The 24,843-nt window shown below is 36.9% G+C and overlaps 1 protein-coding gene across 3 annotated transcripts in view; it reads left to right on the forward strand.

Annotated features, from left to right (window-relative positions):
• LOC129730925 (gonadotropin-releasing hormone receptor) overlaps nucleotides 1-24,843 on the forward strand; it is a 283,718-nt gene that overhangs the window by 27,984 nt on the left and 230,891 nt on the right. Inside the window, exon 1 of one of the 3 annotated variants that reach the window (XM_055690573.1) lies at nucleotides 21,517-22,207. The exons of the other annotated variants lie outside the window; for them this stretch is intronic. The gene's annotated coding sequence lies outside the window, so the exon portion shown is untranslated. Of the gene's footprint in view, nucleotides 1-21,516; nucleotides 22,208-24,843 lie in introns of those variants that run through there. 3 annotated transcript variants of the gene reach the window in all.

Raw genomic sequence — 24,843 nt, forward strand, 5'->3', positions numbered from 1 at the left:
AAAAGCACATGCATTTTACGCACGGCGATTCGGCAACTTTTCGCATTAGCTACATGGGTCTTCCCCAGGGCTCATGTTTAGGCCCCCTTCTTTACAACTTTTATGTAAATGACATCGACGAATGTCTGGCAAATTCATGCACGATAAGACAACTTGCAGACGACAGTGTAATCTCTGTTACAGGAGCCAAAGCTGCCGATTTGTAAGGAACATTGCAAGATACCTTGGACAATTTGTCTGCTTGGGCTTTACAGCTAGGTATCGAATTCTCTCCGGAGAAGACTGAGATAGTAGTTTTTTCTAGGAAGCATGAACCTGCTCAGCTTCAAACACAATTAATGGGTAAAACGATTTCTCAGGTTTTGGTACACAAATATCTTGGTGTCTGGTTCGACTCTAAAAGCACCTGGGGTTGTCATGTGAGGTATCTGATGAAAAAATGTCAACAAAGAGTGAATTTTCTTCGTACAATAACCGGACAATGGTGGGGAGCCCACCCAATAGACCTTATAAGGCTTTACCAAACAACGATATTGTCTGTCATTGAGTACGGGTGTTTCTGCTTCCGCTCCGCAGCAAACACACATTTGATCAAACTGGAGCGAATACAATATCGTTGTTTGCGTATCGCCTTGGGTTGCATGCAGTCGACCCATACGATAAGTTTGGAGGTCTTAGCTGGAGTACTACCATTGAAAAACCGCTTCTGGAGCCTGTCTTCTCGCAGGCTTATCAAATGTGAGGTCTTGAACCGTCCTGTGATTGAAAATTTGAAAGGTTAATCGAACTTAATTCTCAAACCCGTTTTATGACATTGTATTTCCATCACATGTCCCATAATATTAACCCTTCTTCGAATATTCCTAATCGTGTCGACTTATCAAATACTTCTGATTTTACTGTGTTTTTCGATACATCCATGATAGAAGAAACTCGTGGAATCCCGGATCATTTACGCGTGCAGCAGATCCTCAAAATTTTCTCCAATAAATATCGAAACATCAACTGCGACAATATGTTCTACACTGACGGATCACTTCTTGATGGGTCCACTGGCTTCGGTATTTTCAATAACAATTTAACCGTCTCCCATAAGCTTGATAATCCTGCTTCTGTTTACGTCGCAGAATTGGCTGCAATTCCATTGAGGCTCTCCGATCGATGAAAGATGTTAAGCACTCTCCGTATTTCCTGGGGAAAATACGGGAACATCTGAGTGCTTTATCCGAAAAATCGTATCAGATTACCTTAGCGTGGGTCCCTTCTCACTGCTCGATACCGGGCAATGAGAAAGCGGACTCTTTGGCTAAGGTGGGCGCAACAAACGGTGGAATTTATGAAAGACCAATTGCCTTTGATGAATTTTTCTCATTTGTACGTCAGAATACGATCATCAGTTGGCAAAATGCTTGGACCAGAGGGGAACTGGGAAGGTGGTTACATTCCATAATCCCCAAGGTGTCGACGAACCCGTGGTTCCAGGGGTTGGATGTAGGTCGGGATTTCATTTGCGTGATGTCCCGGCTTATGTCCAATCACTATAGATTTGACGCGCATCTCCGTCGTGTTGGGCTCGGGGAAAGTGGTATCTGTGCCTGTGGTGAAGGTTATCACGACATAGAGCACGTTGTTTGGTCATGCCCTGTACACCGTGACGCCAGGTCTAAATTAATAGCTTCCCTGCAGGCCGAAGGTAGGCAGTCGGCTGTTCCTGTTCGTGATGTCTTGGCGAGCCGTGACCTATCCTACATGTCCCTTATATACGTTTTCCTGAAATCCATCCACGCCCCAGTTTAGTCCTACCCCCTTCCGCCTGCATCCAGCCTAACGACAAGAACACGTTAAGACCCCGGATCCGGGAACAGCAATCAGACCCGCACGATACTCTCAAGGCCCGAGGGAGACAACCCAATATGCCAGTCCGTAATATCTTGGCCCAGCAGCGGAACATGTGCTTACCTATGGCAATGAAAACCATCATACAGTAAACCAGTGCTTTTAATGCAAAATATAATAGCTTTAAGTTACATTTAGTTTCAGCTCGTAGTCGGCAGCGAGGATAAAAAATTTGCTTTTAGTTATTAAAATACTTTAGAAAGTAAGCTACCAGATATAATTGGCGCCGTTAAACATTGAATTGTATTTGTGCCGTGTCAAATAAATTATAGATGAACAAAAAAAAATCACCTACCTCAGAAAACAAAATCCGCGCATCGTTCTATACTGCCGGTACCCGGATAACTGTCCCATAATGAAAAACAACATGTTGAGAAAACGGCGATTTAATATTATCCTTGAATTTTCGGATTTCAAGCAATTACACCCAGAACCAATGACCATAACAGTTTCATGGCAGCACAAGTTTATCGTTGAGAACAAAAAAACATGGATGGAATTGGTTTAACGTTATATAACTTGAAAAAAAAGACAAAATGGGACAAAATATGCGGGTACATTTCAAAAGCACTCGCATATTTTGTCCCATTACATATAAATCAACCAGCAACCGGCAGTATCATTGGCAACGTAGATTGTACTACAGAAAAACAACATTAGTCTAGTTAATTAAATGACATACTTCTATGCCTAAAATAATCCGGTATACACTAATCTGGAGCAAAATTATATGTTTGCCGTTTTTTACCAATATGTAGTGGGACTGTAATGCGGGTACTTTCAATATGGGACAAAAACAACTTGGTATTTTTTCCATGTTTTTCCATACAAAAGTATCAATTTCAATTTTTCTACATAAAATATGATAACAATTTAGTCGATTCCCGATGATAACTCAAAAGTGACCAAAATCAGTATGGGACAGTTATGCGGGTACCGGCAGTATACGGCAACAACGGAACTCGTTTAGCAGCCAACCAAAGTTTTTTTCATCACGAGCGGACCATTTTTTATTTTAATCACTAAACAAAATCACTCACTACACTAAGAATACTTTAATCTTTGAAATGTTCACCTCAAATTTCCAAAAACAAGCTTGAATTAGCAGAAATATATGAGATGAAATTCTTTAACTCCTAAATTTCAACTGTATGTATTTTCATCTCTTTTCACTGCCTTGAAGAAAATCTAAAGTTTCCAAATCAGTTTCTGTTAATACGAAAAAAATATACTGAAAATGTTGAATTATTCCGACATAATTGACATAAATAGACAGCACTACAGTGGTTGCCTAGGTTACCATATTTGCACGTAAGCAACTACAGCGGATTTCTAGGTAACCTCCTACGACGGGCTGCTGCTACGTTCTTTCATGATAATGTGATTCATTCATGATTAACAGTGTGATGAATATGGGGGCGTCACACAGTGGGGCCGTTTTGAAAAAAGGCGGTCAAAAATCTTTTCTCACTTTTTCTTACATTTTAGGCGTTTGGTGTCTTCAAAAGAATTGTTCAGGATACTGATTAGAGTTTGCTGACATTTTCATATAATTGCTTATTGAGCTAGTATCGCACTTGGAAAAATTAACTTTTTTATTTTACGAGATATTCAAATTTGAAGGCAAAGTTGTAGAAATATCGATTTCATGAAACTTTGCCGAAGACACAAAATACCTATGTCTTATCTCAGAGAAAATATAACCGTTTTTTTCAAAAGACTGCCTTAAAACTAGTTTTTTGACGTGGGACTACGTCTTTCTTCACTATACTGAGGTACCTTCTGGAAAAACTGAATTGAACATGTAACGTTTTTGGTTGGCGGAATGGAAGATTTTAGATGCTAATAGCGCGCAAACAACTGCTCCGATTTCAATAGTTAATATACCGTTGGAAAGCTGAAACATACAAGATTTGTATAACATGATAATTTTAGTTACCATTTTCTTATTACTCCGTGAAAATTGCGGGAAAGTTTGAAGGTCGAATATCCACATACATTTTTCATACGATTGGTATGTTTCCCTAACGCAGACTTCAAAAACATAGACGAAATGATTTCACGCATTTAGTCATTGGCTAGCAATGCCAACCAATTTGCATCGCATTCATCACTCAACGTAAGCGACGAAGAAAGAAAGCAGAGATGCTTCCACGTGATTGGTTCTTCCCTCAATCACCCAAGTTTCCCACACTGAGTGACGCTATAAAAGGACATTCCGTGTTGAGAGAAGCTCATTCCCTGGTCGACCGTCAAAGCGAACAGTTCGGCTTCCCTTCGATCTGAGTTGGACCCCACCAGTGGTAATCTAATTCAGATATCGTTGTTGGAATACAGCCCGAAACTGGACGTGATCGGCACTGGGAACCATTGGAAGCCGTTGGAAGGGACCATTGGAAGACTTGGAAGCCGTTTGGATGCTGCCGATAGTAATTTGTGTAGGTATAGTGTGTCGTATACCAAGTGTGTGTGTCTGAGTAGCGTTAGCGTGTGTATGTGTGTGTTTGAGTAGCGTGTGTGTGTGTGTGTGAGTAGCGTGGGTGTGTGTGAGTAGCGTGGGTGTGTGTGAGTAGCGTGGGTGTGTGTGAGTAGCGTGGGTGTGTGTGAGTAGCGTGGGTGTGTGAGTAGCTTGTGTGTGTGTGTGAGTAGCGTGTGTGTGTGTGTGTTTGAGTAGCGTGTGTGTGTGTGTGTGAGTAGCGTGTGTGTGTGTGTGAGTAGCGTGTGTGTGTGTGTGTGAGAGTAGCGTGTGTGTGTGAGTATCGTGTGTGTGTGTGTGTGAGTAGCGTGTCTGTGGGTGTGAGTAGCGTGTTTGTGGGTGTGAGTAGCGTGTGTGTGTGTGTGAGAGTATCGTGTGTGTGTGTGTGTGTGAGAGTATCGTGTGTGTGTGAGTATCGTGTGTATGTGTGTGTGAGTATCGTGTGTGTGTGTGTGTGTGTGTGTGTGTGTGTATCGTGTGTGTGTGTGTGTGTGTGTGTGTGTGTGTGTGTGTGTGTGAGTAGCGTGTGTGTGTGTTTTTTTTTTGTACATGGATTGTTGTGTATGGTATTTTACGTTTGATGTGTATCATATACTATGGCTATGGCAGAATTAAATCTTTACACCCACAATAGTCCCACGTCAAGCCTACGTTTGTGCACTCAAGCACTTACCCTTTAACTTTTCACTTAAATTATATCTTAACTACTTCTGATCGACTTGAGATGTTCTAGAAAGTTTTAGGTTGTAAAAAACACAATTTTTTCTAAAAAAAGAAGTTAATTCTGTTGAACCAACCCCGAGATAGATCGATCTTAAGGTAAAATTATGTCAATTTTCAAAATCAAATTCTTTATTATTAATTGTGAATGTTTGTGAAGTATTACTCAACGTCATTTGTTTTGGCATGTTTCGAGGTACAAGTACACATATTTTTCAGAATCGGGACTCTTTGGGAGCTTTATATTTTCATAGTTTTAATATATCGCTTTTTGACTACTTTTTTCTCCTAAATACTGCCCAAAAACTAGTTTTTCCTCTTAAATGATATCTTAACCACTTTTGATTAACTTATGATGAATTAGACAGTTTAGAAAAAATAAAATGCAAAACTCATGCGGTTACTGAGATATTGTATGTGATGAATATGGATGTAATATCTGTGCAAGACCAAGCAATAACTTTTTTAACACATTTTGATTTGATTTTGAAAATTGACATAATTTTACCTTAAAATCGATCTATCTCGGAATTGGTTCAACAGAATTAACTTCTTCTTTCAGAAAAAATTGTATTTTGTTATTATCTAAAACTTTCTAGAACATCTAAAGTCGATCAGAAGTAGTTAAGATATAATTTAAGTGAAAAAACTAGTTTTAAGGCAGTCTTTTGAAGAAAACGGTTATATTTCTTCAGAGATAAGACATAGCAACTTTAAGTTTTCGGCAAAGTTTCATGAAATAGATAGCTCTACAACATTGCCGAAGATCAAAATTGAATATCTCGTAAAATAAAAAAGTTAATTTTTCCAAGTTCAATACTGGCTTAATAAGCAATGAAATGAAAATGTCAGATAATTCTAATCAGTATTCTGAACAATTCTTCCGAAGACACCAACCCCTAATATGTAAGTAAAAGTGAGAAAAGACTTTTGACCGTCTTTTTTCAAAGCGGCTCCACTGTGCGTCGTGAGATGAATAATTGAGCAGTGTTTTAAGTTTTGAGATGGATATGGAAGCGTTGTGAAAAATGGTTTGTTATACAAAATTCAGGATAAATCTAGCTAAGTTTACTAAATATACAATGCTGAACGATTCCATAAGAGCACGTAACCATATTCTGTTTATTTGTTCAATGATTTCGTGAAAATTTGGTGTTTAATCCGTGCATTCTTCGTGAATATCGGCTTGATGAGATGAATAATGGAGCAGTTCCCCTATTCAACTTAACAACAAACAAGTCCAGTGACAGCGAGAGTGACGTCAAAAGGCAAGCAAAATGATTAATAACACTGGTCGACAAAATGAAAAAAAAGGTGCATTCCAAAAGCCCAAACCGGAAAAAAGAAAGATTATAGCTATTAAACCATTCCTATGAATTTCGATGCCCCAAAACGTGTCAACTTACGTGGGAGTGTCGTATAGAAACTGCTTGCCGTGTCGTCGCTTAAACGTTATGTTTACGAAGATTCACAATAGATCAAAGATTCTGGTCGCAGAGAGGAAGTTCATACAGAAAAAAAAGTCTCTGAAAAAATGGTAAAACACGAAAAAAATTAATCGGCAGGATGCGGTTAAACATACATTTATTCTATTTTAATTGTTTGATTATTACGAGCCCCACTTAAAAAAATTAAATGAGGGTCGATTTTCAAAATTAAAAGATATCGTTTGAGCAAAAAAAAATTTACAACGGGAAACCTCTATTGCAGCACTTCAACTCATCACCTTTTTTGTAGATGGGGCACACAATAGGGTAGATCTGCTTAATATAGACCACTTCCTTTAGTGGACCACTTAAACTTCTTACACCAAATGACAGATTATAAATAAACTTATTTTGATTGATGCTTTGATAACTGAAATAATGTTCTTCATTAGAAATGTTGCAACAGACGTTTACTATAAAATTCTTCATTAAAGCTGCAAAAAATGTTATTTAATAACTGCTACCTGGTTTGCCAAGGTTTGTTATCGTTTTCATAGGAAATGGCTGTACCAAAAACTGTACTGGCATCACACTTTCCGAGCGAAACTAATCAGATTTTCGATGAACGGGTAGGATAATAGTGTCTTTAAAAGAAAAGCAATTAATTTTACTAGAAAAACACTTAAAATATTGAAAAAATAGTGGCCCAAATAAGAATGGAAATAATATTGTTTTCCTTATTCCGACATGCTTCATTTCGAACAAGAGCTATCATCGAAATAACGCTGCGAATCATAGTTACCATAGTAACCATAAATTTGTTATGATCGTGTTATTGTACAAAATTGCTGCTAAAATGGGAAAAACGCCGAAAATTGGTAAAAAATATACTGAAGCAGCTGTTACTCAGTGTCTTCAAGCAATGAAAAGTGGTGTTTCGACTAGGAAAACTTGCAGGCGCTACAATGTTCCACGATCCACCGTAATGTTCCGTGCGAGCAGCAAGTGGTCAGGAAAACCACGAAGAGGTAAACCAACTGATTGACTGCCGCGGAAGAGGATTCAATTGTTCGCTGGATAACTCGGATGGCACGTAAAGAATTCCCTATTACGAAAGAACGGCTGCAGTCTACAGTTGCAAGATTCATCTCCGAAAACCCTCGTCATTCGGACTGCCTGACAACTGACAACCGAACCGCCATCCAGAACTCTCAGCCAGAGTTAGTTTCATCAGCGGCAGCTACGGTTGAAGAGACATATTATCTAGACCGGGCCCAAATTAGGAAACTGTTGTGGTCCAAATAAGGAAACGGTGGCCTATTAAAGGAAACTGAAGGGATGATTTATTTCTTTTATTATAAAATATAAAGGTATTATCTTGTTGTTTTTCATGCAGAAAAGATGATAAACATGTTATTTCATGTTTATACATAATGAAATACTTAATTCAGTTTAGATATTTACACTTTTCCTTGCAAAATTTGCAGCTACGCTACTCAGTGGTCCATTAAAGGCAGTTATACCCTACCTCCCATTAATTCCTCCGCTACTCGTTCTTCCTTTCAAATCTTGGCAATGACCCAGAGTACGGCTGAAGGCTGTTTCTCCACCGTATTTCAACAGTTCGCTTGGAAGTTGGTCCACACCAACAGCTTTATTGTTTTTCAGCCGGCCTCCTTCGATCACCTAACACTCGTCCTAAGAAGTTGCCATCCAAGCTCCTGCATATATTGGTTTTTGCCACGAAATCTTCGTGGGAGCTGTTCAGTTTTTCGTGGAATTTCCGAGTGTCGTTAGCTTGGTACAGCTCTTCCATCGCTACGGGACCTTGGTCTTCTTGTTAGCGCTTCTTCCTACGGAGAATTGAGTTTTGTCTGTTGCGTCTGTTGATGTTGAATGAATAAGTAGCTGTGGTACTTAAATCAAGTATCCGCAATAGGATCTTCTGCCCGGAATCAGGTTCTCCCGTCGCCGCGCCTACTGGATAACTGCGACCTCCACATTCACCTTCCACAGCCCTCTAGCCAGGATACCTGCGAGTGCCGGCCCGAGTAGAGTCCTCATATTCCAAGTATCGAGTTTCCAGTAATCGTTGTCCTTTTTCGATCATGTAGGACCATGTCGACTATTCCGATTGTTCGTAGTTATTCATATTCCGTATGCTACCTTACTAGGACTGCAATACTTACACCGAGAGAAAATTACTATTAAATTACATAAGAATCCCTTATGATTTTGCGCCACAAGGATCTCTTAGGGAAGTTATAAGTTTTGCCTTAGAAATTAGACTATACTTTTTATCGACTGTTAGTTTACTCAGGGGAGTTTCTTTCGGCTTCGCAGTCTTTAAAATGTGAAAAGAAAACGATATTTTTCTCTTACACCGACGTTTCGAATAATATATATTCTTTATCAAGGTTCGAGAGGACCATTTTCCTGTGAAGTGGTTCTTCGGCTAGAGCATTAATTGTCAAAACAGAAAGTAATCATCATTATGCAAATTAAAAAAAAAAACAAATTAAAAACTGTACACTTTAACGAAGCGGAACTCGTAGCACTCTCAATAATACTGATCATCAAAATTAAGCATGTTCATAGCCGAAGAACCACTTCACAGGAAAATGGTCCTCTCGAACCTTGATAAAGAATATATATTATTCGAAACGTCGTTGTAAGAGAAAAATATCGTTTTCTTTTCACATTTTAAAGACTGCGAAGCCAAAAGAAACTCCCCTTAGAAATTAGAGGGAAAATTGATTTTCGACCACTAACGACTTAAGTCACACTTATGAAATTTATTTGTCGTATGAGTCATTCCATACGAAGTGTACATGCCACTTGGACTCGACCATCACAGATTTTGTTCAAAGTTGAGGGAATTATTCATCTACTGTCTCTTTGGAAAAATCCCAAATTTGGTGTCGATTGGAATACCCCCCGCTCTGTGTCTATTACTATTTTCGGGGTGTCTTATGTCTATAAATTGTAAAAAAAATAATTACGAAGTTTACAACTTTTTTCGTTAAAATGTTATGAATTGGCTCATATTACCTCGGGATGATAGTTGTTAGTTGTTGGGTTTATCAAATTTTGAAATAAAAATGGCTGCATTTGCCGAAAAATGTAAATTTAGTTTTCAAATACAACACTTCCGGTCAAAACTTATACACTTATAATACATAAGTGTTTAATGAAATCAAAATTAAGCATGTTCATAAGTTGTAACTAATGAAATTCTTAAGTGTTCTCAGTGTAGCGACGGGGCTGCCATCTTAGATATAGCTGGCGAGACGCTGCACACGGCCGAAAGCCGAACAAAACTCAATTTCTAATTATCGATCTTTTTTTTTTAAGATCTACTGTAATGAAAAACGTGTTTTTCAAATATCAAGACAATTGGATCAAGTTTGAATTTTTGAGAGCACTTTTAATGATTTTTTCGCTCAGAAATCACATATTGGGCTTCACTTTAACTAGTAAATACTCACCTAATTCTTATTCAAATTCAATGCAATAGGTTGCATTTTGAAGATAAATGATCAGAATTGTATTTCGTGTTGAATGTTTTTTTTATGATTCGGTTCACACGGGTCGCATAGTATGCATTTCATAGTAAATTTTCTTTGCTTTTCGAATATTAAAGTCCCATTTTGCCCCTTCCTGCCCCGCTGAACAAAAATTTCAATTGAAAATAAAATAGTTTGAATGAAGGCGCATGGTGATTTGTGAAAATTGCGTTGCTATACAGAAGTATGTAGTTAGTAGTTACATTCAACTGTTCAAAAAGAGCATCATCGGCTTACGTTCAGATGTGGGAACAAGGTAAAAGAACACATATGATTATATGTATTAAATTCACATGAATATTTATTTTTCAAACCAAAGCATCAGGTTATAACATTCATTGTCAGTACCCTTATGACAGGAAATTAATAAATCTTTCACCTCTTTTGTGAAAACACTTTTCGATTTAGACTTGTTGTGTCTAGAACTTGAGACTATAGGATCTGAAATCGAAGATTAAACGCTCATTTCATATCCGTAAATGAGAAATTTGTGTACCGTTGTTTGCCATCTTATACAATTTCACGTAATAATGAGCGGTTTCTTCGCTATTCGATTCTGTTGAACTGATCGATGTTACCTGTCTTCAAATATTGAGAATAGGTAATGTTTCCATTTAATTCTACTACAAAAATTAAACTTAAATTAAATTTTAGTTCAATATTCAATATTAAATTTAATATGGAATCTGCTCTCTGATAAAACTGCCCATATGGGCAAATCAATTAAAGTCTGCACACGGACTCTAAAAATCTGCATTTTCAGATTATTTTTTATCTTTTATAACTGATTATTATAATACGATGGTAACAAATTATGCACTAACGCATATAGACATTGTGTTTTTACTAGTCTGTAAACTCATTAAACTGGCAAACCCAATTTTGAACATTTTAAAAGACGAATTTTTGCTCAGATTTAAGTTTTTTGAATCTAATAAAATTGGACTATTTTGCATATTCCATCTTATATTATACTGTATAATCCGTTTCGGATGCACATTTCTATTAAAAAGGATAGCGTGGAAAGAAGACAAAACAGTCAATTTTTGGAAGTAGATTTTTTTAAAGAACAGCTAATTACACACAATATTGATGTTATATGCATAAATATTTCTTTAATTTCTACTCACGTATTTTAATTTAACGTAAACATAAAATCATTTCCATTGTAATTTAAATAATAACAATTATTTAAAAAAATACATTTGTTTCCTAGTTTATTGCGTCGTATCAATTGAGGCGAAAATGATATCTATATCACACGATCGCAGTTTTCCTACTGCGAAATTTGGCACACAATCGACTTGTTCCCATCTTGGCAATTTGTACTGCTTTCCTATATTTGCTTCGCCAGAAACTGACTATACTGACTTATTTGAATTACAAATAATAAAAATTATAAATTATTATTTTGAAAAAAAATATTATCATTAAATATTTTATATTATTATATTATATTTATTATTCTCAGTTTTGCTGATGATTGCTGGACACTCAAACATAACAAAAGATGGGAATATAAATGAATAATGATTTACATAACGTAATTTTGGTCATAGGAAAATTTAAATTGCAGTTTAGGGAGACATACTCGTGACTTTTTGAACTTTTGATACCAAAATTGAAGTTTGCATCCAAAAATCAACCTAATATGGGTTTTTCTGCTTAATTAATGAACATTTTGGGTTTTGTCCGACTTTTATTCGGAGACCCGCCACTATGCGCTGTACATCGCCGCTAATATGGGGACACAGCCGCGTACGTACCTTCTTCCCAGTGTCAGCATACGACCAAAGTTTCCACCGAGGGTAGATTACCCGATCTCTGCTAAGGTTACTCATATCTCGGTCGGAACCTCGTGGAGATTGGGGTAGGAGTTACTGAACAAAGATGGGTGACCACATTAGGGTTTCAAGTGACACGTGTCCAGCCATTTACGGGATCGAACGAAGGTTCACCAAACTCAAAATGTTGTTCGTCAGTAGTCAGTAGTGAAAACGGTGGTATTCGCTGTTGGTATGGCTGTTCGACAAAAACCGGAAGTCACCATCTTAGATCACCGCATCGCATCTGAGGTCGACTTTTGGCATTCATTCCGATAACGTAATTATCCATATTGGGTAATTTTTGGTTATTTCGTGCTGTTTTCCCGAAACCAGATCACCATCTTGGATTTCAAAACAACGTCTGAAATCTATTTTTGGCCTCTGGGCATCATATTGAGAACAGCGTCTGGAGTTTATTTCCGGTCTCTGGGCATCATTTTGATTCTGGGAATGTTAATATTGGTTGGTATTCGGTCATTTTAGGATGTTTACCAGCAGAAACCATCAGTCATCATTCTGAATTTCTAAATGGCCTCCAAACGCTCCGATCTCTGGGTATCATTATGATTTCTGGAATACCAATAATAGGTTATATTTATTTATGAATTTATTTATTTATTTATCGTTCGAGGTTAATTTCCGGCCTCTGGATTTGGCTTTATATATCACAATGATACAACAGTTAGCATAACAAAATTACAATTATCCCAATTTAAGGGATGCGTTAACTATTTTTTATTCAATTGCTTCTAGAAAGAAGAAAATCCGTTGCAAATTGACTTAGTTGTTAAGCATTTGATTTAAAATAATAATTTTCGTGACTATTTAGATATTTGGTTTTTTATTTTACATCTTCTCTCAGGAAGACATATTTCTACGTCAAAAAGATCAGTTTATCTTTCATGTGCATGACTCCGTCATATTGTTCTGCTATATGACTTTACAAAACAGCACGAGAGAATCGATCCGTTGCAAATTTCATTGGCAAAGAGTCGTGAGGGGGAAAATGCGTATAACAAAACAGTAAATAACAACATGGTTCTGTTTCAGTTTCGCGAACAAATATTTAATGAAACGGAAATTTTATCGGAACCCCGCGGAAATGGAATTTCTTTATCATGTATAACATCATCACCCTATGCCACCCTCAGCACGCTGTTATAATTACAAATGTTTTCTGGAAATCAACATTTTTTAATACAATATATTTCCCCATGTTCCTACATTCATTGAAGTTGGAGTTTTTTCTTTATTTTTATTCGAATCAGGTCTCGAATCATTCGCTAGTTCTTTTAACTGACAACTAATCCGACCAAAACAAAAATGTCAAAATGGTCGTAATCACAAACCTAAACAAAACTAAAGAAAAGTTGTTTCATTCACAGAAAATTCTTCTCCCATTTGGTTCATGTTTTCATGAAACATGAACAAAATGGGAGAAGAATTTTCTCCGTTTTGGGTTTTTCGCGAGCAGAAATAACTAAAGACTTGAAAATAAAAGATACAAGCTCTTGCTTGGTCCACGTAATTAGGTTAACATACATATCTTTTCAGATTCAAGTGTAAATCGTGTTCTACCTGAAATGCTGATTCGAGAAAACAAAGCCGCATCTGAGAAGACTTGTTCAAACCATCTGTGTTGTAATCAAACCATCAATAAGGTTGATACAAAATCCAAACTCTTTCAATGTCCAAAGTTATCAAAGTTAGCCAAGGGAAGGGCGAAAAATAAATAACACCGAGACGAAAAATAAAAGAATAGGGTAACCTTTCCTATATTTATCTCAGTACCTATATTCATCTCATCGCGCCTTTTTGATCAATTTATTGTCAAATTTTACCATATTTTCAACGTAAAACTTTCAACTACTTGAGAAAATCGAGAAGCAAATTGATTTACTTTCAAAAATTTGTAGAAATTTGACGGTAAATTGGACAAATGAGAGAAATAAGATGAATATAGGTGCAACAATTTGTTGAGATGAATAATGGAGCGATTACCCTATATTTGATAGAAGTTTGTATACAAGTTGCGACGTTTGTAACTTGCACTCAAATAAATGTTGAAGAATAACCCTTAATGATTGTTAATAATCATTTCGTTTGCTTTTTGACGACACTCTCGCTGTAACTGGGACTTGTTTGTTGTTAAATTTAGCATATACGCTGTCGAAAAACCAATATTTTTACAAAATGGTTGAAACTATTTTTTCAAGATTTTTGAAGGGGGAGAGAGGGTGACATAAAATGAAAATAAAATTTGTAACGGCCTAAGCAAAAACCCAAAACATAAAAAGAACAAAATTGGAATATCTATCCATATCTGTTTCGGATAGGCCAAACGTTTTACAGGTGTGTGGTGTAGCAGTTTTCTCCAGCTAACAGATATCACGACTTCATTACACGCTCTTTGAAACAAACACACCGATTACCGCTGAGTTGACTGACAGTGAAGGCCCATCACGGTGACAGTCGGCGCTATGTGTCCTCCGATTTGATGCTTGCGAGTCTCGCGTGACAAATAGGAAACCAATCAATTTTACATCAGCTGTAGTTGACTCGATCGACTTTACGCTTTATACTTTCTGTCCGATTATAGCATATTAACCCTCTAGTGCCCATTGCCGCCTTTAAACGGTCTTAAGTTGAACCCCTAAAAAGCTTCAATCATTACTTAAACATGTTTATAAAGTGTCAAAGTGATTTTTTCGAAGTCCGTCTGAAAATTAACTTGGGCACTAGAGGGTTAAACATATGAAGTTACATGGAGAAGAATTGTTAATGGATTACTATCGCTTTCATGTCTTTGTTTTGGTTCTAAGGGAATCAAATGCAATGGTTTGAATGCTGCAACTGCATGGAGTTCAGCATGACGAGAAAATGTGCATCGAACAGGCAATTCGCGAACGATTTATGTTCAGTATTGAGTTGTCATGAGCGGTGTCAATATTGGATGCCAGAGCTCATCGATGACACCCTGTGTTTTGCAATTTTGTAAAGCATTTTAGATATTTGGTATCGATTAGATTAAATTGGAATACGGAAGCTTTACACGACTGATATCCTACAACAAGTTTATGAGCAACACAAATATCCACTCTAATATTGGCTTTAAGCCCGCCCCTCTTACATTATTTAAATTCTTGAAATGACTTTTCTGGTCAGTAAAAAATGTGATTGGGCTATAGGCTGATAGTCTTATCTGTGACATTGGTTTACAGCACTTCCTTTCTGCCTATTCACAAGCTGATTTAAAGCATTCGACATTATTTGAAAAAAGTTTTCGCTGATAGACATTTTTTAAATGTAACATTTATCTGCGCCGTTCTCTTTTTCTTAATGTGAACAAAAACCAAATCCCCTAACCAAAGACCACTAACGACTTAAGTCACACTTATGAAATTTATTTGTCGTATGAGTCATTCCATACGAAGTGTACATGCCACTTGGACTCGACCATCACAGATTTTGTTCAAAGTTGAGGGAATTATTCATCTACTGTCTCTTTGGAAAAATCCCAAATTTGGTGTCGATTGGAATACCCCCCGCTCTGTGTCTATTACTATTTTCGGGGTGTCTTATGTCTATAAATTGTAAAAAAAATAATTACGAAGTTTACAACTTTTTTCGTTAAAATGTTATGAATTGGCTCATATTACCTCGGGATGATAGTTGTTAGTTGTTGGGTTTATCAAATTTTGAAATAAAAATGGCTGCATTTGCCGAAAAATGTAAATTTAGTTTTCAAATACAACACTTCCGGTCAAAACTTATACACTTATAATACATAAGTGTTTAATGAAATCAAAATTAAGCATGTTCATAAGTTGTAACTAATGAAATTCTTAAGTGTTCTCAGTGTAGCGACGGGGCTGCCATCTTAGATATAGCTGGCGAGACGCTGCACACGGCCGAAAGCCGACAAAAACTCAATTTCTAATTATCGATCTTTTTTTTTTTAAGATCTACTGTAATGAAAAACGTGTTTTTCAAATATCAAGACAATTGGATCAAGTTTGAATTTTTGAGAGCACTTTTAATGATTTTTTCGCTCAGAAATCACATATTGGGCTTCACTTTAACTAGTAAATACTCACCTAATTCTTATTCAAATTCAATGCAATAGGTTGCATTTTGAAGATAAATGATCAGAATTGTATTTCGTGTTGAATGTTTTTTTTATGATTCGGTTCACACGGGTCGCATAGTATGCATTTCATAGTAAATTTTCTTTGCTTTTCGAATATTAAAGTCCCATTTTGCCCCTTCCTGCCCCGCTGAACAAAAATTTCAATTGAAAATAAAATAGTTTGAATGAAGGCGCATGGTGATTTGTGAAAATTGCGTTGCTATACAGAAGTATGTAGTTAGTAGTTACATTCAACTGTTCAAAAAGAGCATCATCGGCTTACGTTCAGATGTGGGAACAAGGTAAAAGAACACATATGATTATATGTATTAAATTCACATGAATATTTATTTTTCAAACCAAAGCATCAGGTTATAACATTCATTGTCAGTACCCTTATGACAGGAAATTAATAAATCTTTCACCTCTTTTGTGAAAACACTTTTCGATTTAGACTTGTTGTGTCTAGAACTTGAGACTATAGGATCTGAAATCGAAGATTAAACGCTCATTTCATATCCGTAAATGAGAAATTTGTGTACCGTTGTTTGCCATCTTATACAATTTCACGTAATAATGAGCGGTTTCTTCGCTATTCGATTCTGTTGAACTGATCGATGTTACCTGTCTTCAAATATTGAGAATAGGTAATGTTTCCATTTAATTCTACTACAAAAATTAAACTTAAATTAAATTTTAGTTCAATATTCAATATTAAATTTAATATGGAATCTGCTCTCTGATAAAACTGCCCATATGGGCAAATCAATTAAAGTCTGCACACGGACTCTAAAAATCTGCATTTTCAGATTATTTTTTATCTTTTATAACTGATTATTATAATACGATGGTAACAAATTATGCACTAACGCATATAGACATTGTGTTTTTACTAGTCTGTAAACTCATTAAACTGGCAAACCCAATTTTGAACATTTTAAAAGACGAATTTTTGCTCAGATTTAAGTTTTTTGAATCTAATAAAATTGGACTATTTTGCATATTCCATCTTATATTATACTGTATAATCCGTTTCGGATGCACATTTCTATTAAAAAGGATAGCGTGGAAAGAAGACAAAACAGTCAATTTTTGGAAGTAGATTTTTTTAAAGAACAGCTAATTACACACAATATTGATGTTATATGCATAAATATTTCTTTAATTTCTACTCACGTATTTTAATTTAACGTAAACATAAAATCATTTCCATTGTTATTTAAATAATAACAATTATTTAAAAAAATACATTTGTTTCCTAGTTTATTGCGTCGTATCAATTGAGGCGAAAATGATATCTATATCACACGATCGCAGTTTTCCTACTGCGAAATTTGGCACACAATCGACTTGTTCCCATCTTGGCAATTTGTACTGCTTTCCTATATTTGCTTCGCCAGAAACTGACTATACTGACTTATTTGAATTACAAATAATAAAAATTATAAATTATTATTTTGAAAAAAAATATTATCATTAAATATTTTATATTATTATATTATATTTATTATTCTCAGTTTTGCTGATGATTGCTGGACACTCAAACATAACAAAAGATGGGAATATAAATGAATAATGATTTACATAACGTAATTTTGGTCATAGGAAAATTTAAATTGCAGTTTAGGGAGACATACTCGTGACTTTTTGAGCTTTTGATACCAAAATTGAAGTTTGCATCCAAAAATCAACCTAATATGGGTTTTTCTGCTTAATTAATGAACATTTTGGGTTTTGTCCGACTTTTATTCGGAGACCCGCCACTATGCGCTGTACATCGCCGCTAATATGGGGACACAGCCGCGTACGTACCTTCTTCCCAGTGTCAGCATACGACCAAAGTTTCCACCGAGGGTAGATTACCCGATCTCTGCTAAGGTTACTCATATCTCGGTCGGAACCTCGTGGAGATTGGGGTAGGAGTTACTGAACAAAGATGGGTGACCACATTAGGGTTTCAAGTGACACGTGTCCAGCCATTTACGGGATCGAACGAAGGTTCACCAAACTCAAAATGTTGTTCGTCAGTAGTCAGTAGTGAAAACGGTGGTATTCGCTGTTGGTATGGCTGTTCGACAAAAACCGGAAGTCACCATCTTAGATCACCGCATCGCATCTGAGGTCGACTTTTGGCATTCATTCCGATAACGTAATTATCCATATTGGGTAATTTTTGGTTATTTCGTGCTGTTTTCCCGAAACCAGATCACCATCTTGGATTTCAAAACAACGTCTGAAATCTATTTTTGGCCTCTGGGCATCATATTGAGAACAGCGTCTGGAGTTTATTTCCGGTCTCTGGGCATCATTTTGATTCTGGGAATGTTAATATTGGTTGGTATTCGGTCATTTTAGGATGTTTACCAGCAGAAACCATCAGTCATCATTCTGAATTTCTAAATGGCCTCCAAACGCTCCGATCTCTGGGTATCATTATGATTTCTGGAATACCAATAATAGGTTATATTTATTTATGAATTTATTTATTTATTTATCGTTCGAGGTTAATTTCCGGCCTCTGGATTTGGCTTTATATATCACAATGATACAACAGTTAGCATAACAAAATTACAATTATCCCAATTTAAGGGATGCGTTAACTATTTTTTATTCAATTGCTTCTAGAAAGAAGAAAATCCGTTGCAAATTGACTTAGTTGTTAAGCATTTGATTTAAAATAATAATTTTCGTGACTATTTAGATATTTGGTTTTTTATTTTACATCTTCTCTCAGGAAGACATATTTCTACGTCAAAAAGATCAGTTTATCTTTCATGTGCACGACTCCGTCATATTGTTCTGCTATATGACTTTACAAAACAGCACGAGAGAATCGATCCGTTGCAAATTTCATTGGCAAAGAGTCGTGAGGGGGAAAATGCGTATAACAAAACAGTAAATAACAACATGGTTCTGTTTCAGTTTCGCGAACAAATATTTAATGAAACGGAAATTTTATCGGAACCCCGCGGAAATGGAATTTCTTTATCATGTATAACATCATCACCCTATGCCACCCTCAGCACGCTGTTATAATTACAAATGTTTTCTGGAAATCAACATTTTTTAATACAATATATTTCCCCATGTTCCTACATTCATTGAAGTTGGAGTTTTTTCTTTATTTTTATTCGAATCAGGTCTCGAATCATTCGCTAGTTCTTTTAACTGACAACTAATCCGACCAAAACAAAAATGTCAAAATGGTCGTAATCACAAACCTAAACAAAACTAAAGAAAAGTTGTTTCATTCACAGAAAATTCTTCTCCCATTTGGTTCATGTTTTCATGAAACATGAACAAAATGGGAGAAGAATTTTCTCCGTTTTGGGTTTTTCGCGAGCAGAAATAACTAAAGACTTGAAAATAAAAGATACAAGCTCTTGCTTGGTCCACGTAATTAGGTTAACATACATATCTTTTCAGATTCAAGTGTAAATCGTGTTCTACCTGAAATGCTGATTCGAGAAAACAAAGCCGCATCTGAGAAGACTTGTTCAAACCATCTGTGTTGTAATCAAACCATCAATAAGGTTGATACAAAATCCAAACTCTTTCAATGTCCAAAGTTATCAAAGTTAGCCAAGGGAAGGGCGAAAAATAAATAACACCGAGACGAAAAATAAAAGAATAGGGTAACCTTTCCTATATTTATCTCAGTACCTATATTCATCTCATCGCGCCTTTTTGATCAATTTATTGTCAAATTTTACCATATTTTCAACGTAAAACTTTCAACTACTTGAGAAAATCGAGAAGCAAATTGATTTACTTTCAAAAATTTGTAGAAATTTGACGGTAAATTGGACAAATGAGAGAAATAAGATGAATATAGGTGCAACAATTTGTTGAGATGAATAATGGAGCGATTACCCTATATTTGATAGAAGTTTGTATACAAGTTGCGACGTTTGTAACTTGCACTCAAATAAATGTTGAAGAATAACCCTTAATGATTGTTAATAATCATTTCGTTTGCTTTTTGACGACACTCTCGCTGTAACTGGGACTTGTTTGTTGTTAAATTTAGCATATACGCTGTCGAAAAACCAATATTTTTACAAAATGGTTGAAACTATTTTTTCAAGATTTTTGAAGGGGGAGAGAGGGTGACATAAAATGAAAATAAAATTTGTAACGGCCTAAGCAAAAACCCAAAACATAAAAAGAACAAAATTGGAATATCTATCCATATCTGTTTCGGATAGGCCAAACGTTTTACAGGTGTGTGGTGTAGCAGTTTTCTCCAGCTAACAGATATCACGACTTCATTACACGCTCTTTGAAACAAACACACCGATTACCGCTGAGTTGACTGACAGTGAAGGCCCATCACGGTGACAGTCGGCGCTATGTGTCCTCCGATTTGATGCTTGCGAGTCTCGCGTGACAAATAGGAAACCAATCAATTTTACATCAGCTGTAGTTGACTCGATCGACTTTACGCTTTATACTTTCTGTCCGATTATAGCATATTAACCCTCTAGTGCCCATTGCCGCCTTTAAACGGTCTTAAGTTGAACCCCTAAAAAGCTTCAATCATTACTTAAACATGTTTATAAAGTGTCAAAGTGATTTTTTCGAAGTCCGTCTGAAAATTAACTTGGGCACTAGAGGGTTAAACATATGAAGTTACATGGAGAAGAATTGTTAATGGATTACTATCGCTTTCATGTCTTTGTTTTGGTTCTAAGGGAATCAAATGCAATGGTTTGAATGCTGCAACTGCATGGAGTTCAGCATGACGAGAAAATGTGCATCGAACAGGCAATTCGCGAACGATTTATGTTCAGTATTGAGTTGTCATGAGCGGTGTCAATATTGGATGCCAGAGCTCATCGATGACACCCTGTGTTTTGCAACTTTGTAAAGCATTTTAGATATTTGGTATCGATTAGATTAAATTGGAATACGGAAGCTTTACACGACTGATATCCTACAACAAGTTTATGAGCAACACAAATATCCACTCTAATATTGGCTTTAAGCCCGCCCCTCTTACATTATTTAAATTCTTGAAATGACTTTTCTGGTCAGTAAAAAATGTGATTGGGCTATAGGCTGATAGTCTTATCTGTGACATTGGTTTACAGCACTTCCTTTCTGCCTATTCACAAGCTGATTTAAAGCATTCGACATTATTTGAAAAAAGTTTTCGCTGATAGACATTTTTTAAATGTAACATTTATCTGCGCCGTTCTCTTTTTCTTAATGTGAACAAAAACCAAATCAAACATTTGGCATCGCCATTCACATGAACAATAATGAACCGCGTCGTAGCATAAACGAATCAGAGATGAGAGCAGTATTTTTTATTCCATAAGAGCAAGAGTACAAGAACTGAGAATTAACCCAACAATGAACGCGGAATAAAGCGCGCAAATTTGAATGAATTGGATGAACTCCAGCTGGCTGCCGAAGTCGGTAGCCAGCGTGGTCCTACAAGTGGCAGCTTAGTTAACATTTGGATGCCGGTACGATAGCATTGCGCTCAGTAAATAAATAGCTCCGTAGCGGTTTGTGTTGACGGAGTCGCGTGGTGAATATCAACTGCCAGGTTAATTATTAAATTAAAACATGGCTCCACAGTAAGGGATTGCAAGCATGCAGTAGTGCCTGTGGAAGTCCTGCTGGATTTAACTTCATGATCCCGTTAGGTTCTGGAGGGTAGCAGCGAGTTGCGAACAGTCCCGCTTGATAACATATGACGACGAATGTGAATGCCTAACAATGAATGAAGTGGTCAGTGAAGTGTTGAGAGCGAGCGAGAGCAGCTTAGAAGTGAAATGATTCTAAATCAGTATTCATTGTTAAATGCTTCAGCGACTCTTAATATCTAGATCAGAATAACTGGTGGAGATCAAGTTGATTCTGGCCTATTAAATGATAAAGTGCTGCAGCGAAGAAAGTATTAAGCAATTGTAGTCAATTTCTATAAAGGTCAACCGGCCAGTTGCTAAGTGATTCAAAATAATGCAAAACCAGTGTCACTGAGCCGGAAGTCGGTTGAAATTAGTCTGTTAAATGTGTTTTAATAAACACAGTGAGTGCTATCAAACAAGTGAAGTGTAATAAATGATGACTGTGTAACCACCATTGGATCACACTGAGTGCTAATTGAAACGTACATGAGCGAAGCGTCCTCAGAATTGGGATCAAAATTCATGGTGAGCTTGTTGTTAGGATAGCCAAGAGTAGAATTATTATATTGTTGTAAGTTTGTTAAAAGGTATGAAACACTTATCAGTTATTTGAAAACTATCACAATCAATAGGATCCCATACGAACGACAAGAAAAGGTGTAACTGTGAAAAGTAAAATTCCAAAAGGCAGAATATGTTATAAGGAAGCTTTAAAATTTATACTGAACTCGTGAATGTTCGTTTATTCGTTTTTTTTTTTTGCTAATGCTTTGATGAATATTCTTTTGTGTGATCTGTGGAGTCATGAAGGGCATTTTTTTCAATAAAACACACCTTCAATACCTGATACGGTTTCATCTTTATTTTTCAACGATGTAATGAGAAACCGACTTTCGGCAAGGTCGCCGCTTCTGACTATGAAAACCTCGGCAGCCATGGGCCGTTTCAGTTCCTTGCTCTCAGAAGCGTGTTCGCATGAAATTTGAAATGTTGATTGCACATAACTTGCTAGTGAGCCCCTAATGTGTTACACCTAATATCACACACAAAAAATGAAACTACGTAGGATATACTCTCGTTCGCATTAGTATTGTGCAAAAAGGAATCATAGCAATAGACTTCTGCCTTCAAGATTTTACTTCCCATGGTTCTGATTTCTGTGGCGAGCTCCAATCGATAAATGTACAAATTACAAACCAATCTTTGGACTCTTAATACTGTCGCATTCAGATTACGTTACAAGGTTTGAATCCCGGAAATCCCGAATCCTGGTATATGAAAGAATATTTCCAGGAATTTTTTTCCCAAATATCTGGAGGCACAATATTTCGGAGGTTCCATTATTCGGGGCTCAATTATATGGAGAAAATGGTTCGATTATCCGGAGTCACATTTTTCTTAAATTTCGGTTTTTGTTTCACATTTGTAACCTATGTTTTTTTTTGTCGATTCTATCTGGAAATGCCGCAGTCGAAGCAGTATTTTGCGTTTTATGATGCGCAATTAACTCAATGCATTAAAAGAGAAGACACGACTAATTCACCTCATTATGAATAAATTGTGTATATTTGAAAAATATCGATTTTTAGTCGCTTCATAATTTTTACACAATATTCTTTCTATTAACAAACTGACTTTTTCGATTAGAAAAAAAAACAAAAAACTAATAATTAAATTTCGATTTGATTATTCGGAAAATTCGGTTATCCGGAACGAAATATTTTACGAAACTCTAGATAATCCAGCCCGATCTGTACACAATTTCTATCCCCTGGGCGTCATTCTGGTTCCGGAAATACCCATATTGAATCATATTTCGGAATTTTCGGGTGTTTTCCAGAAACCAGGAGTCGCCATATTAGAATTCAATGCGATGCCAACTTTTTGCTCAAAATTAGAAAAATATACAATTTTGTGAATTAGATATCCCGTCGGTTAGCAAGTATTAGCAAACTATGATTTTTTCTAAAAATTGTTCGTCAAAAAATCTCTCTTTTCTGAAATTTTGAGAGATGTGTTTTTGTGGTTTCATGTAAAAATACAATTTCTATGTATTAATTCCATAGAATACACAGTCCAGTGCTCTGAACTCTACCTACCTTACCTTACCAATCAGACGAGAGCCATGGTGGCTCGTGCTGTATCAAGAATTTGTCGCCATGATGCTCGGTTTCGGGCTGTGTTTCGTCAGTTCCCCAGGCGTCTGTCTCATCACCCGCAAGTCTCCTTCGATCTGGTCGAGCCATCATGCACGCTGCGCCGCTCTATTTCCGGTGCCGGTAGGGTTGCTGAAAAGAAGTGATTTCACAGGGTTGTCATCCGGCATCCTTACGACGTGACCGGCCCACCGCAACCTATTGACTTTCGCCAGGTGTGCAATAGGATTCTCCGTCGTCCGTCTGTACTCCACTGTAGATAGTCCGCAGCACCTTCCGCTCGAAAACTCCAAGAGCGTCGAGGTTCTCCGCGGGAAGCGTTGTTGTCTCGATCCCGTAGAGGACTACCGGTCTTATCAGGGTTTTGTACAGCGTCAACTCCGTGCGTCGTCGCACTCGATTCTATCGAAGTATCTTCCGAAGTTAAAAGTAGGCACGATTTCCTGCCTGAATGCGTCTCTAGATCTCTTTACTGGTGTTATTGTCGGCGGTCACCAGTGACCCCAATTACACGAACTTGTCGACCACCACAAGCTCATGATCAATCGAGTCAGTTTATCCGGAAATCCGTTGTCGTGCAGATAGCTGTTCTCGATTGACTGTATCATAGGCCGCCGTGAAATCAATAAAGATGTGATGTGTGGGCACGTTGTACTCGCGATATTTCTGTAAGATCTGTAGGATTGAGAAGATCTGGTCCGTGGTGGCACGGGCTCCCATGAAACCCGCTTGGTACCGACCCACGAACCTCCTGGTTAATGGTGATAGACGACGGAACAGGATATGTGAGAGTATTTTGGAGGCGGCATTGATAAGTGAGATACCGCGGTAGTTGCTGCACTCCAGCTTGTCGCCCTTCTTGTAGATGGGACAAACGACTCCCTCCATCCACTCATCTGGAAGTTTTTCCTCCTCCCAAATCCTGCAAATGACACAGTGCAGCGCTCTAGCAAGCGCCTCCCATCCATGTATCAAGAGCTCGCTCGGCAGTCCGTTTTTGTCTGC

The sequence above is a fragment of the Wyeomyia smithii genome, chromosome 3 (assembly GCF_029784165.1).
Source record: "Wyeomyia smithii strain HCP4-BCI-WySm-NY-G18 chromosome 3, ASM2978416v1, whole genome shotgun sequence".
Lineage (NCBI taxonomy): Eukaryota > Metazoa > Arthropoda > Insecta > Diptera > Culicidae > Wyeomyia > Wyeomyia smithii.